Source organism: Martes martes (genome assembly GCF_963455335.1).
Source record: "Martes martes genome assembly, chromosome: 13".
NCBI classification, from domain to species: Eukaryota; Metazoa; Chordata; class Mammalia; order Carnivora; family Mustelidae; genus Martes; species Martes martes.
In genome coordinates this window covers 37769501-37782820 of record NC_137901.1, presented here as the reverse complement: position 1 = coordinate 37782820, position 13320 = coordinate 37769501, and the positions used below count along the sequence as shown (strand labels likewise).

General features: G+C 40.3%; 1 protein-coding gene across 1 annotated transcript in view; it reads left to right on the top strand.

Moving 5' to 3' along the window:
- Nucleotides 1-7491: 7491 nt before the first annotated feature.
- The window catches only part of DTNA (dystrobrevin alpha), a 374000-nt gene continuing 368171 nt past the window's right edge, over nt 7492-13320 (top strand). Inside the window, exon 1 of the mRNA XM_080821018.1 lies at nt 7492-7662. The gene's annotated coding sequence lies outside the window, so the exon portion shown is untranslated. The remainder of the gene's footprint in view (nt 7663-13320) is intronic.

Sequence of the window (13320 nt, the reverse complement as noted above, 5' to 3'; positions counted from 1 at the left end):
ATCTATCATTAAATGTGTTTAATATATACTAGGCTATTAATATTTCTAGTTGTTGAAATATTTGTTTTCTTTGAACAAATATAAGCCATTCTGCAGCATGATGAACATTAACTGTTTTTTAAAGATTTTATTTATTTGGTAGAGAGACACAGCAAGAGAGGGAACACAAGCAGAGGGAATGGGAGAAAGAGAAGCAGGCTTCTCGCCTAGCAGGGAGCCCAATGCAGGGCTTGATCCCAGGACTCTGGGATCATGACCTGAGCCAAAGGTAGATGCTTAACGACTGAGCCACCCAGGTGCCCCAAACATTCATTTTTAAGAAATGAATTCACTTTAATTTTTAAGTTATCAAAAATTTACAACACTGAAAAAAATACCAAAGAAAGAAAATCTTCTATACTTAAATATCTCCATATTCATTTCTTATAGTTTCTCAGAGTAAGAAATAAAATTATATGACCCTAAATAAATAATACTACAGTAATCCTACTTGGTTAAGGTAGAAACATAAGATACCATATAGGTAGAGACTACTCTTTGCAACTAAACAACAAACTGATTTTGATTTGTTATTTATTTATGTATAAATATAGGAGAAAGACTTCTACTATCAAACTTTGAATAATTATTATAAAAAATAAATGCTGTACTGGGAACATATATTTAAAGATTTGGAAATGCACGAAGATTAATAATAAACAGAAAAAGAAGACACTACTCTTTCATATTTGGAACAACAACTCGTCAAAACAGTAACCTGTTTTCAGTTAATCAACAAAGCAATCAGCCAGTATTTTCTGAACAAGTAAAAGAAGCTGCGAAGTGTACAAGAGATGCATATGATAAGGAGTTCACAATCCTGATGAAGGAAGTGGGCAATCCTAATGTGTAATATATCGGAAATGACTAGTAAAAACACAACATATTATGTGAATAGGCTTCAGGATAGGGTTTCCAAGATGACGTCTTTCATATGATGTCAGGAAGGTAACACTGGGTAACACTGAGAAGGGGAACGTACCTTGATGACAGTAACAAAAGGACAAAGAGACCGTGGAAGAGAATACTTCACTTATGCACTGCATACAATCCTGAAAGTATTCACTTTTATAAAAGAAGTTGTTTCTATTTTCTTTGAAACCAAAAATAGAAGATCTTAAAATATCCACTTTTTCCTTTAATGTAAACTACAAAATATGGGTTTTTTTCAAGATTTTTATTTATTTGAGAGCGAGTGAGTGTGAGAGAGAGTGAGTGATTGAGAGAGAGAGAGAGAGAAGGAGCAGGGGGAGGGGCAGAAGGAGAGTGAGAGGCAGATGCCCTACTGAGCAAGGAGCATGACACAGGGGCTCCATCCTAGAATTCCAGGATCATGACCTGAGCCAAAGGAAGATGCCTAACCGACGAAATGAGCTGCCCAGGCGCCCCCAAAATAGGTTTTAAATGCTGTCTCTTCTAAATATTTATGACACAGGTATAGACAAGTCGAGTTAAATTGAAGAAATATTGTAACAAAGAGAAATATACTGTACTGGTATTGATTAAGATTTAAATGAGTGTCTTTACATGTATATAATTCTGTCATTCCCAGTTTTTTTTTTTGTTTGTTTGTTTTAAACATACAAAGAAAAAGTTGTATGTATCCCAATAGCAGAAGCAAGCCACACAGAGGAGATACTACAGCTTATTCATATAAAATGTACAAAAAAATGCTCTGTCAGAGGTATTTACAAGTCTACAAGAATTATTTCTACATGCAGCATAATGCCAGAAATAAACTAGAATTTTCCTCACCATCATCCTCATTTTATTTTCCAGGTACCTCCTATATGAAATAAACATGCTTGGATTCTCTAGAGAGGGGGAGAAAAGGATGTTTTTATCATGGCCCTTGCCCTTGAGAATCTTAGAATGCTTTATGAGATACGTGCAAATAAAAAAAAGGACAATTTCAAAATCAGGAAATTTTCATGTATGTCCACTGGACAGCAGAGACAATGCTGAAGATAGATCAGGAACTGGGTACAAAATAAGGCTCCTGGTTACGATAAAACATGTAAAATGCCCTCCATTCCTGTTCCTTTCAGTCTAGCTGATTGACATAAAAAAGAGGAAAGTAAGGCCAATATGTAAATGGAAAAAGCATCGAAACCATGTAGGATGTTCAGACTGATCCGGTGATGCAGTTCAGGGACAAAGAAGGAGAAAGAACAGGAGAATCAGCCGTGGTATTTGTGACACAAATAAAAGATAAGATAATTAACAAAGAAAATTTGCATATTGTAGTATATATTATCACCTCCTGGAATGCACTTTGAACTATCTCAAAACATAGCCCCTAAAAAGTAAAATATCCTTATTTCCAATAATAAACCTTAATTATGGATCCACCCAAATATTTGTTATACATTTTTAAGGATTACAGTTGGGTTAGTTTACTTTCATCCCACAACCCCTTTTTTTCATTTAGTTTTTCATAAAAGACAAGGCTTTGCAGCAGCAAATAAACTATATGGTATTTACTGTAGGGATTAACTTTTAAATTAAAACGTGTGCTTGTTAACACGGTTCCTGACGGTCTACAGGAGATTTGGGCTGTGTCTAAATGATATATGTAAAGAATCATTTTAGTGGGAAATAATTAAGTTAGGCAAACTGATTTCACATAAAATTGTTTTGACTAAGCTTTTCACTCTCTAACAGGTTTTTTGGGTGTTATTAAAAACATGGTTTTATTTAGAAATCACCCAGGGAAAATGTGACATTTCCCTAAGATAATGTGGATAGCTATTCATATAAGTCATCTTCAGTAAATGGCAGTTTTTTGTCCTTAATTATTTGGATTGATCATCCACATTGACAAAATTTATTTGTTATTGATGTTCTGATTTATTCAATATTATTCTTGGTGACATGTATCAAGATATTTTGTATTCTTGGGCAAAACAAAAAGATTTAGCTTCAAAGGGTAAAAACAATTGTAGCAGCAAAGTGAGTAGACCAGAAGCACCTTCTGAAAGCTATGCTCGCCAGCTGGCTTTTTTCCACTGCCTCCACTGGGACAGTACACTTAAGTTCCATCTAAAACATCTGTGTTTTGTTTATGGTCCACTGAGAAAAGAAACTCCCCCAAGAGTAAAGGGCACACTGGGGTGGTGCCGTTGAGAGACGTGAAACACCGTAATACGTGTTTAACGAATTGCCATTACAAAGTGGAATCACAGCTGTTTCAAATGGCAACAGATTTGTTCATTCTAAAGGGAAGAAACAAAATCACTTGACCACTTACACCTGTTCTTTAGGCTGTGGTCTTCCCTTCAGTCTGAGGAACACGTGGAGACTGCAAACAGCATTTCTCCTGAGGACGTTAGATCAAGAGAGGACACCCTGTGGCTGAGCACTACTGTGGGCACTGCCCCGTGGGCAGAAGGCTTTAGTACAGCCAAGGGAGGTAAGGGGGGAGGGAGCAGAGGCGGGATGAAATGAAGAAGACCTCTGCTTTCCCAGATTTGCAATCACTCCCTGACAGCTGACAGGACCGTGCCTCCATGCAGGATTTCTTCTCAGGCAGATGGATACTAACTTTAACTATATAAATATGCATCTTGAAGTGACGCATAAGGAGACTGAATGAACATCCTTGGAGTGTATTAATATACATACTTCCACCCCCTCAATTTTCATGAATGCTTAGGACACAATATACGTGTTTCAGTGGAGGTCAGAAGATGATGTTCTGTTGGAGGCTGGTGAGCTCCAAAATGGGAGGATCATGAAAAGTCAGAGAACAGCAAAGTCTTCTGACTATCTTTGTGAACCAGAGAGAAGGCAGAGCTTCTATTGGAAGAGGGAGGACATTGAAAAAAAGGCTGGACAGGAACGCAATTCGCCTACTTCATAATTCTGCCCAGGGTCCACCTTTGCCTCAAAATTTGGTAGCTCTCACACCAAAAAAACAAAAAACAATAAACAGAAAAAACCCTAACCATCAATAGTCGTTGCTCACTCGATCCATCTTCTTGACCTGTATTATACTGCTAATGTACTTTACATCTTTGAAAGCTAATCAGTTTCTTAGAGGGAGCATAATTTATGGATATTCTGTGTTTTTCAAACCCCCAACTCATCCTACAGTCTACAACCGTATCAGCCCACACCTAGGGGTATAAGAGTTTCTAATTGGTAAAATCGCAGTGTCTTTGTTTCAATTATTTTGAACCCATCTTCTTTTATACTCTTGTCATTCAAGTCCTTTAAATACTCCAAAACTATTAATTCATCATGGCCCCAAACTATTACCAGCTAATCATTCTGATTTGACCTATAACACAGGCACACGCTATATATTACTATGTCTATAACACACATACACACACACAGTTTTACCATAACGTTGCGAACTCTGTGATTTTACCTATAGCCATTCTCATTTTAACTACAATATATTAAAAAAATCAAGACATCATGAGGGCAAAATAGTAAATATCAGATATCTGTTTCCCTTGGTCAAGAGCTTAAATTAGCATGAAGCACAAATCCATGCGCACAGCCGTATTAAAAGTATGGTTCCCTAAATGAAGGTTCTCTGGCACAAACTGCTAGTGATTGTTGAGCCACTGAAGTTGTAATGCATTTCTGAAACACATGTTATAATCATCAAACCTAAATATATCTCTAATTAAAACAAATCCTGCCATGAGTATGAAGATCAAAAGGAAAGTGCTCTTGATATATTGCTGTTCAATTTAGGCCTCCACCTCTTGGGCAGAAATCTCCCAGAGATACTGCAAATCCATTAGAGTCTGTTACATGCTAAAGCTTCTAGTTTAACTCCAAGCACCTGTGTAAAATCCTGGTTTATACATCACTGCTGCGATCTATGCCCAGGAACTGTCTGGTGGGATTGTTTATGGGAAGGGTTGGAGGGGGGTACACTGAGCAACATCGTGAGGGTTGACTGATCAGAAAATATAAATGATATTGGGGCACCTGGGTGGCTCAGTTGGTTAAGCAACTGCCTTCGGCTCAGGTCATGATCCCGGAGTCCTGGGATCGAGTCCCACATTGGGCTCCAGCTCCACAGGGAGTCTGCTACTCCCTCTGACCTTCTCCCCTCTCATGCTCTCTCTCTCTGTCTCTCTCTCTCAAATAAATAAATGAAATATTTAATAAAAAAAAAGAAAACATAAATGATACTTCCAAAACAACGAGTGAAAATTTCCAGCACGCTTCCATTCAATGGGCAGAAGATGAGGGGGAGTCCTTATATCCCTTTAAAGTAAAGCCCACAAAGATGCCTCCCTCGAATTATTGTTTTGGTCAATAAAGACTGTATGAAAAGCTTTTTGAAAAATCTGAAGGACTGAAAATAGGAGGTATTGTTACTACTATTATTGTGCCTTAAATATTGTAAGTATAGTTAATTGCCCACTTTAATATACCTGTGCTTTTGGTTTTCCATTTAGCTCACTGAACTGCAGTGTTAATTTATTCTTAAAGATGTTATATATACTATGCTATTTGATCCCATTGTCATTTTTCTTATTACATTATATTGATCAGTCTGTTTATTTCTTCTAGTGGATCTTATCCTTGAATCCACTTTTTAAAAAAATCCACTTTAAAAATCCACTCAATTTTTTAAAAATTGAGAACACTCAGGGCAGCCTCTAGAGGACTGACACCTAGTGTCTCTGCCATTAAATTCCTATAAGCTTATCAAAAGATAATGTCTGATAACAATAAGAAAGTCTATCAGTTCCTAAATTTGATATCCATGCAGCAAAATTTGGAAAATTTTGGCATTCATTTGAAAGTTGATCCTCTTTTTCTTCTTTTTTTCCCTCCTCTTCTCTCCTTCTTGTAATGTCTTAATTTTCTTTATTCTCCCCTCCCCACCCACCTCCACTGCTTAGTCTTCTGCCTCTCCTTGTCCCATCCTCCCTCCCTCCCTCTCTCTCTCTCTCTTTCTCTCTCACATCATTTCTCTTGGGAGTATTAGAAGGCTGGTTAGCTGCTGCATTTTCTTATATAGACCTGAACAAAAGCTACCCAAGAGGGTCCTCTGTGAGAACTCTTACAATATTAAAAAAAAAAAAAAAATCCCCGTTTAGTGTTTATGTAGGGTGCGCACGTAGGAGAAGGGCTAAGTTATTGTATCACCTTGGCCATTTAGATACCGTGGGGGTCAAAGGCTGACTGAAATACGGGCACAGAGACAAATGAAATCATTTAAATGTGGAGCAGAAATTAAGTAGGCAAAAAGAAAAGGACTGTCTCTTGTACTTTCTTTGTGATAATTCACCAAATAACACCAAAAATAATAAAGCGTTGCATCTGTAAATAATTCAGTATATATATCTCGTTTAAACAGCTAGATGTAAATTAATGGGGGGCAGGTTCCATATCTCGAACTTCTCTATGGCCTTGCAAACAGCACAACTCTTCACATACACCAGGCACTTAAAAAGAGTTTGAGTGAAGTATAACAAATCACTATGAAACTGGTGACTTACCCCTCAAAAATGGCCTATAGTTGCTTCATACTATCTAAGGGTTTTAAACCATGCAAATGAACAGGCTCTCACACAGATACAAACACATATAACCAAATACACATACCCTCCCCCAATACAAATACACAAGATAAATACAAATAATGAGAGGAAAATTATATAAAGACATATCCACATAGAAAAATCAATTAATTAATTTGCTGGATAGTTGTTAACTTAAAATTAATCAAGGATATCTTGATTATGTTCAGTAATCTAAGTTTCCAATAATTGGTAAGAGTGAATAAGGAACCAGTTAGTAGCTGTGCAATTAATATTTATAGTGAGATACTGACTTACGTGTACTTGGAAAAGTCATGTTATCTGACTTAGGCTTCATGCTTCTGTATCTGAGGTGACAATACTATTTCCCTTCTCATCCAACTCCTCTGCAAAGATGCTCTGCAAATAAATGAGGTAATGTTTGGGAAATGTTTGCAGCTTGGGAAGGAAACCCACTGCATACCTCTCAGGTGTTATTACTATTCCATAGTCAAGCCTGGCATATTATTTTTATTTTAAATTGAAATTGTACTGTCTGAGTTCTTGGGTTCTGACCAAAATCTGGGTCAACATAAGAAGATGCTTATCTTTAATTTTAATTCTGAGGCTCTGTTCGGATCCCTTGCACGTGTGAGGGAAAACTGTAGCAATAAACAAAGCACATAAATCAAGCTTTGAAAGAGAAAAATCTCTATCCAAGGAGGATTTTTTTTTTTTTTTCAATGAAGAGCATGAACACTGTATTTCCCCGGAGGAATATTTCGGTCCAGGAAGGAGGATAGTGCATGCCGTGTGTGTATGCGTGTGTGTGCATGTGTGTGTATGTGTGTGTGCTGTGCGTGCGCGCCCGCGGAGAGAGGGGCGGGGGAGGCGGATGAGGAGGATGAGATCATAGTTTCAGGATCCTCAGGAAACCCTGGTACTGGCAGCAGCCAGCCTCTGCTGTGCCCACATGACCCACAACTCTGGCAGCGGACCCGGCACTTCCAACATTATTAAATAATAAGAAAGCGGCTCCTACTCCATGCCCAAACCTCCCTACAGACCAATGGACACCTTCTAAGAGTTTGGCGAGTCGGTGACTGAGGCGCCCGTCCATTCCAAGGTGTGTGCAAGGCGTTTTCCTCCTTGACAGCTCCGGGATGGGGGAGGGCGCGGGAGTGGAGGGGGTACGGGCGCCGGGCGGGGAGTGGGCGCGGGCCGGGCAGCCGCGCGGTGCCCCCCGGGCCGCCGGGTGCCGCGGAGCGAGCGGCGAGGCGGGAGATGCACATGACGCGCCGCCCCAGCTGCGCAGGGACCGCAGCCGCCCACGGCGCCGGGGCGCGGGCACAGGCGGCTCGGCTGCCGGAGCAAGGGCAGGCGCCGCGCACCGGCAAAGTCAAGAGTGGAAGCGGGCGGCGAGCGCCGGCTGGGGAAGGGAATCGCCCCAACGCCCACTCGCGGGGTTCCCACCTGTGCGCGGGCGCCGGCCGCCGCCAGCGCCAAGCATGTGCCGGGCGCCGCAGCCAGGACTGCGGCGCGGCGCCTCCCCGGGCGGCGGGCGGCGCCTCGGGCCCGCGGGGCGGCGGTAGCGGCTGCTGCAGGATGGCCGGCCCGGGGGCGCGGGGCCGCGCAGGTAAATCTCGGCCTCCCGCGGCGGCCCGGCCGTGCCGCAGCCCCCGCTGTCGCCGCCGCGCCGCTCCCGGGCTCGGCGATGGCAGCCGGCTCCGTGGCGGCGCGGGTCGAGTTGTTTTTGTTGTCAGTGCTGCGCTCCCGGGCGTCCCCGCGGGCTGAGCCGTTGGGAGGTGGCGGGGCCACCTCCATTAGGGATGGCGCTCACGTGGGGGAGCAGTCTGGGGGGTACTGACCGGCAAGGCGGCGACGGGTCCCTTCCAGCCCGCGGCGTCTGCGCGTGTTGGAATGCACTGCGGTGCCGGGGCGGGTGCTGAGGGGAGTGGGCGCGCGGCGCTGGGGGCGGCGGGCGGCGGTCGTGGGTGCGCGGGGGGCGGGGGGCGGCGAGTGGCCGCAGCCTTTATAGCCTGTTGCCCATTTCGGAGTTCTCCGCTGGACAGAGGGCGGACGGGAGGTTCGTTGTGGTGCCTGGAGTGGGAGGTAGAGAGGCGTCTGTCAAAAGACCAGAGCCAAGGAGAGAGGAGGGATGGCCCGACGGCGGTGCTGGGCTCGGTGGGACCGTTCCCGGGACTCGGTAGGTAGTAAAACTTTCCTCGTTGGCAGGCTTGGGGTACGACTTTGAGAAGACAAGTGTGGAACTTGGGGGAGAAATGCCGGAGGTACACTTGCAGAGAAGCTTACCGCCCTTAGCGTCATTCTTGCTCTAAAAAATGGTCTTTGGAGTTAATATTGACGTTCAAGTTTTCCTGTTTTCTGTTAGGATCACTGGGTATTAATGTGTTTGTGTTTCCTTTTCAACATAACAGTAACCCATATTGTTGAAGTATGCACAGTTACGTTTCGTTTACAAGAAAATATACTTATTTTGCTTATTCCAAAGGTAGAAACTTTAGAAGAAAACAGCTCTCCGTATGTTCCAGGCACAGTATTGTGTGCCTTCACTCACTCACTTCTTACTGCAACCTGAGGGGTAGTTCATATTGTCCACCTTTTACAGGTGAGGAAATCCAGACCCAGAGAGCTGAAATAACTTAACTCGAAGTCGTACAATTATTAAATGTTAGAGTCCAGTTGGGCTCTCGGTTCGCGTTTAAGCAACTCATGTTTATTTATATGACACCCCACTGTGCCTACAGTCTTCTATATTTCATATGTTGATCTCATTTCTCTACCAACATGAACGTCTTAACTATGTACTAAGGGCTGGACATAATTAAGGTTTTCTAATATTTAATATCCTTTGAGTACTTTTGTTAGAATTAACCAAGTTTCCTACAACAATTAAAAGCTAAGGTATTATTTATCAGCGAAGTTAAGATTTTCAGCAGTTAAAATTACCAGCCAAGTAAATTACCACAAAGCAGGTGGCTGAATTGATCTACAGTTTGCACTTAATTTTAAACTTCCTAAGGTATTAGGCTGGTCTTTCCTCAAAACATGGCCATCATTTTCCTCAACACTAGAACTCTAGAATCTTTAATCCAGTCGTTCTGACTAGAGGTTAAGCAATTTTAAAAGAATTTTTGCAATTCTCTTTAAACTGTCAGTGATTAAAAGCAGGTTATATTTTGAGGGTGTTTGTGTGTGTCTGTGCGTTTTAGCCAGTTGTAGGTGCTTTGTACAAAGTTGTGTAGCAATGAAGACTGAAATCAAAATTTCTCATTAGTGCTAAGTGGAAATACTTTCAAAATCTCCGTTTGCTTTAAATGAACTACAATGCAAAGAAGGGTCTCAGTGGGGTGAACTCCCAACTTCACAAATTTAGAGAATTACTCTTCATTTGAGCTTATCATGGAACTCTCAGAATATTCATTTAATTGGATGGATGTCTCTCTTAAGTCTTCATCTGTTATTTCTTCAAGTAAATTTAATTGCTCCTTCACATAACCAGTTTCACATTATTTTGACATTCATAGATTTCCTTAATTCTTGTCTCTCAGTTTAATTAAATTCCATTTACATATTTCAAACCCACAATTATCCAACATTATCAGTGAGAAGACTAGAATCCAACTGAACTACATGGACACATGTTCTTTGGATATGACAAAAGTAAAAGTAGCAAGGGAATGCTTTCTCTCAAATAAGCAACAGAAGCTGAAAACTGGAACAGTTCTGACGTATCTTATGTATTATACAAAGGACATATCCATGTATTATAAAATATATGCCTTTCAATAAACAATCAACAATTCCTATAAATAGACTTGGAAAATTAAAATTCAATTTCAGTAACAAAAACACTGTGTCTGATGGCATGTAACTATTTTGACCACAGCACTGCTCTGGTATCCCAACATAAAGTTGAGGCCATAATTTGGGGGTACAGAGGAGGTTAACCACTGAAGAATACTTTATGTTGCTACTTTTACCTCACCTGGTAGATATGACATGACTTTTTCCTTTCAAGTCCCACATCTCTAGGTTTGGGAGAATTGTAATGTCTCTGCTTTTTGAGGGCCCCCTCCGTTTCAGGTGCCAGATGGAGAACTGGGGATCAGTAATGAGCAGATAGATGGGTGATCCCTGCCAATACAGGGGGTCAGACTTTAATAAAACAATAATGCAAGTAAATGTTTATTTGCAAATTGAGATAAGTTCTCTGAAAGAAAGAATTCTATAAAAATGTATAGTAAAGGATTCTGCACTAGGCACAGAGGTCAGAACCCGACGCCCAAGCAGTCACATATTTGTGGAGGAATGACATCTGAGAAGGTTTTTACTAAGTCAATTGTCTTCTTAAATGCATTTGTAAGTCTTTTCTGAATTATTTTCTGAGTCAGAGACCTTGGTCTCACTCTGGTTATCGCTACACGTCTCTATTCATCAGGAGCCATACTATGTACCTTCATTATTCACCTAGGGACACGGGGAGATTTACAAAACTATCAATACCTCTTTAAAAATGTAGAGCATATACTACCCTTATCTAGTTATTAACTGACTTGCAGAAAGTTATTTAAGTTTAGTGAAATATAATCATTTTCTTTCTTTGCCTTAACAACTTCTTTTGAATTTTAAAAAAGTAGTTGTGTGTGTGTGTGTGTGTGTGTGTGTTGTTAAAGTGGCAGAATGTCTCAAAATAGAAATGCAATTGATTCATCACACAGTCCCTAAGATTCTCTAAAGTGTCCAAGGGAAGAGAAGAGGCCCCAGAATAAGGGAGGTGATATTAAGTGATGGATATGCTGGGAACATATGAATTAACAATTTAAGGCAAGCACAGTAACTAAATTTATTGAATAGTTACTGTGTGCTGGGTATTCTGTGGGCTATAGATAAATTAACTTATGTATTCTTCATGATAGCCTAGAGGTCTGCATGCATTACCCATATCCCCATTCTATAGAACAGGAACTGAAGCATGAAGAGAACAATAATCATGACCGCTGTCACATAGGTAGAGATAAACTCTAAATTCAAGTATTCTAATATTATAGTCCACACTGTTAACTGTTGATGTGTAGCACCTAGTTCATAATTTTACTAATGCGTTAAATTCCCATCATCGTTGAAAATAGTAACACCTCCTAATTTGATCCTTTGGTTACTTTTCTCTTAATAAAAATCAGTGGAAAAAAAACAGAACTTCCTTTGGCAATGCTTTTCGTCCCATATTTTACAGGCAAAATATACATAAAGCAAGAAGAAATATATAAATCCCTAGACAGACTGGAGACCATTAAATTATAAGAAATTTCTCATTATATGTTAATATATTTTTAAATTAAAATAGTCATTTGAGCAGCATTTGAAACTATTGAAATTTTTAGTATCAAGGAAATGTACTTCAGCATTTCAAATAGGGAAATATCTTTAACAGCTAGAAGTTCTGTGACCATTAATAAACTTAAGGATTTTATATTTTTATTTTTTTTAATTTATTTGACAGACAGAGATCACAAGTAGGCAGAGAGGCAGGCAGAGAGAGAGAGGGGGGAAGCAGGCTCCCTGCTGAGCAGAGAGCCTGACTAGGTGGGTTTAATCCCAGCACCCTGAGATCATGACCAGAGCCAAAGGCAGAGGCTTAACCCACTGAGCCACCCAGGCATCCCAAACTTAAGCATTTTTAAGTCACCTGTTTCACCTAGCCCCAATGTCTGTTCAGAGTATGCACTGCAAAGAGGATATAAAGTATGACATAAAAACACCTGTTGAATTGTCTTGGTAATATTTAAGACCCAGTTAAGATTTACATTAGGATCTTCTGACATGGCTCATAGTAAGTGTTATGATAAAAAATAGTTTTGAATATTATCCAAATAATGCTAATCTAAGACACATGGTGTGTATTATTAGCAAAGTGAAGTACTAACTGGTTAAGCATACTAATGCACATGAAGATCTTTGCACAGTGTCTGAAAATGTTAGCCAATGTTATTTCTCCCTGAAAATGATGGGTAATATGCAGCTGATATAATTAATGTTAGTAGCAACCATGAATCACAATTTATACGTAGAGCACACATACAAGTACGTGACTCCTTTCTTTGACATTGTTTGAAATGCTTAAGGCAGTGCATACATTTTCTGTTACTTCGGTATCCCTATCAAGAATGTGATAGGTCATTTCTCTGTTTGCTCAGTTTCATCCAAAAGCTTGATTTCATGGAATAATTAGTAAACTGTTGCTCTAATTTATATCAAAAGGAAGATCTGCAAGACTTGATCTGACTCTGTGTGTGTGTGTGTGTGTGTGTGTGTGTGTGTGTTTGGTGCTATCAGAGTGGAGGATGACATCATATATACCAATGAGCAATTCATTAACTGGAGTTTACAATTTGACATCATAGTATAGTGTCCTATGGCAGAGAGTTTTGTATGCTTGATGTAAATATAAAATATATTAACTGGTTATGATTGTTTAGGTTATGCAGTCATAACAAACAACTTTAAAATCTCAGAGACTAAAAAGAACAAAGGTTTATTTCTTGCTAATGCTGTGTGCACATGTTCATCAATAAAAGACTCTATTCTACATCCCTCTCTCTTAGAGTTACTGCTAATAAGGCCCCTGTCATCCAAACATCCCCATCGCTCATCAGGCACATGGGAACATGGTGAATCACCCACAAGTTTTTAAAGGCTTCTACCAGGAAGCAACACTTACCACTTTTGCTCATATTTCATTGGCCAAAACAAATTATATAGC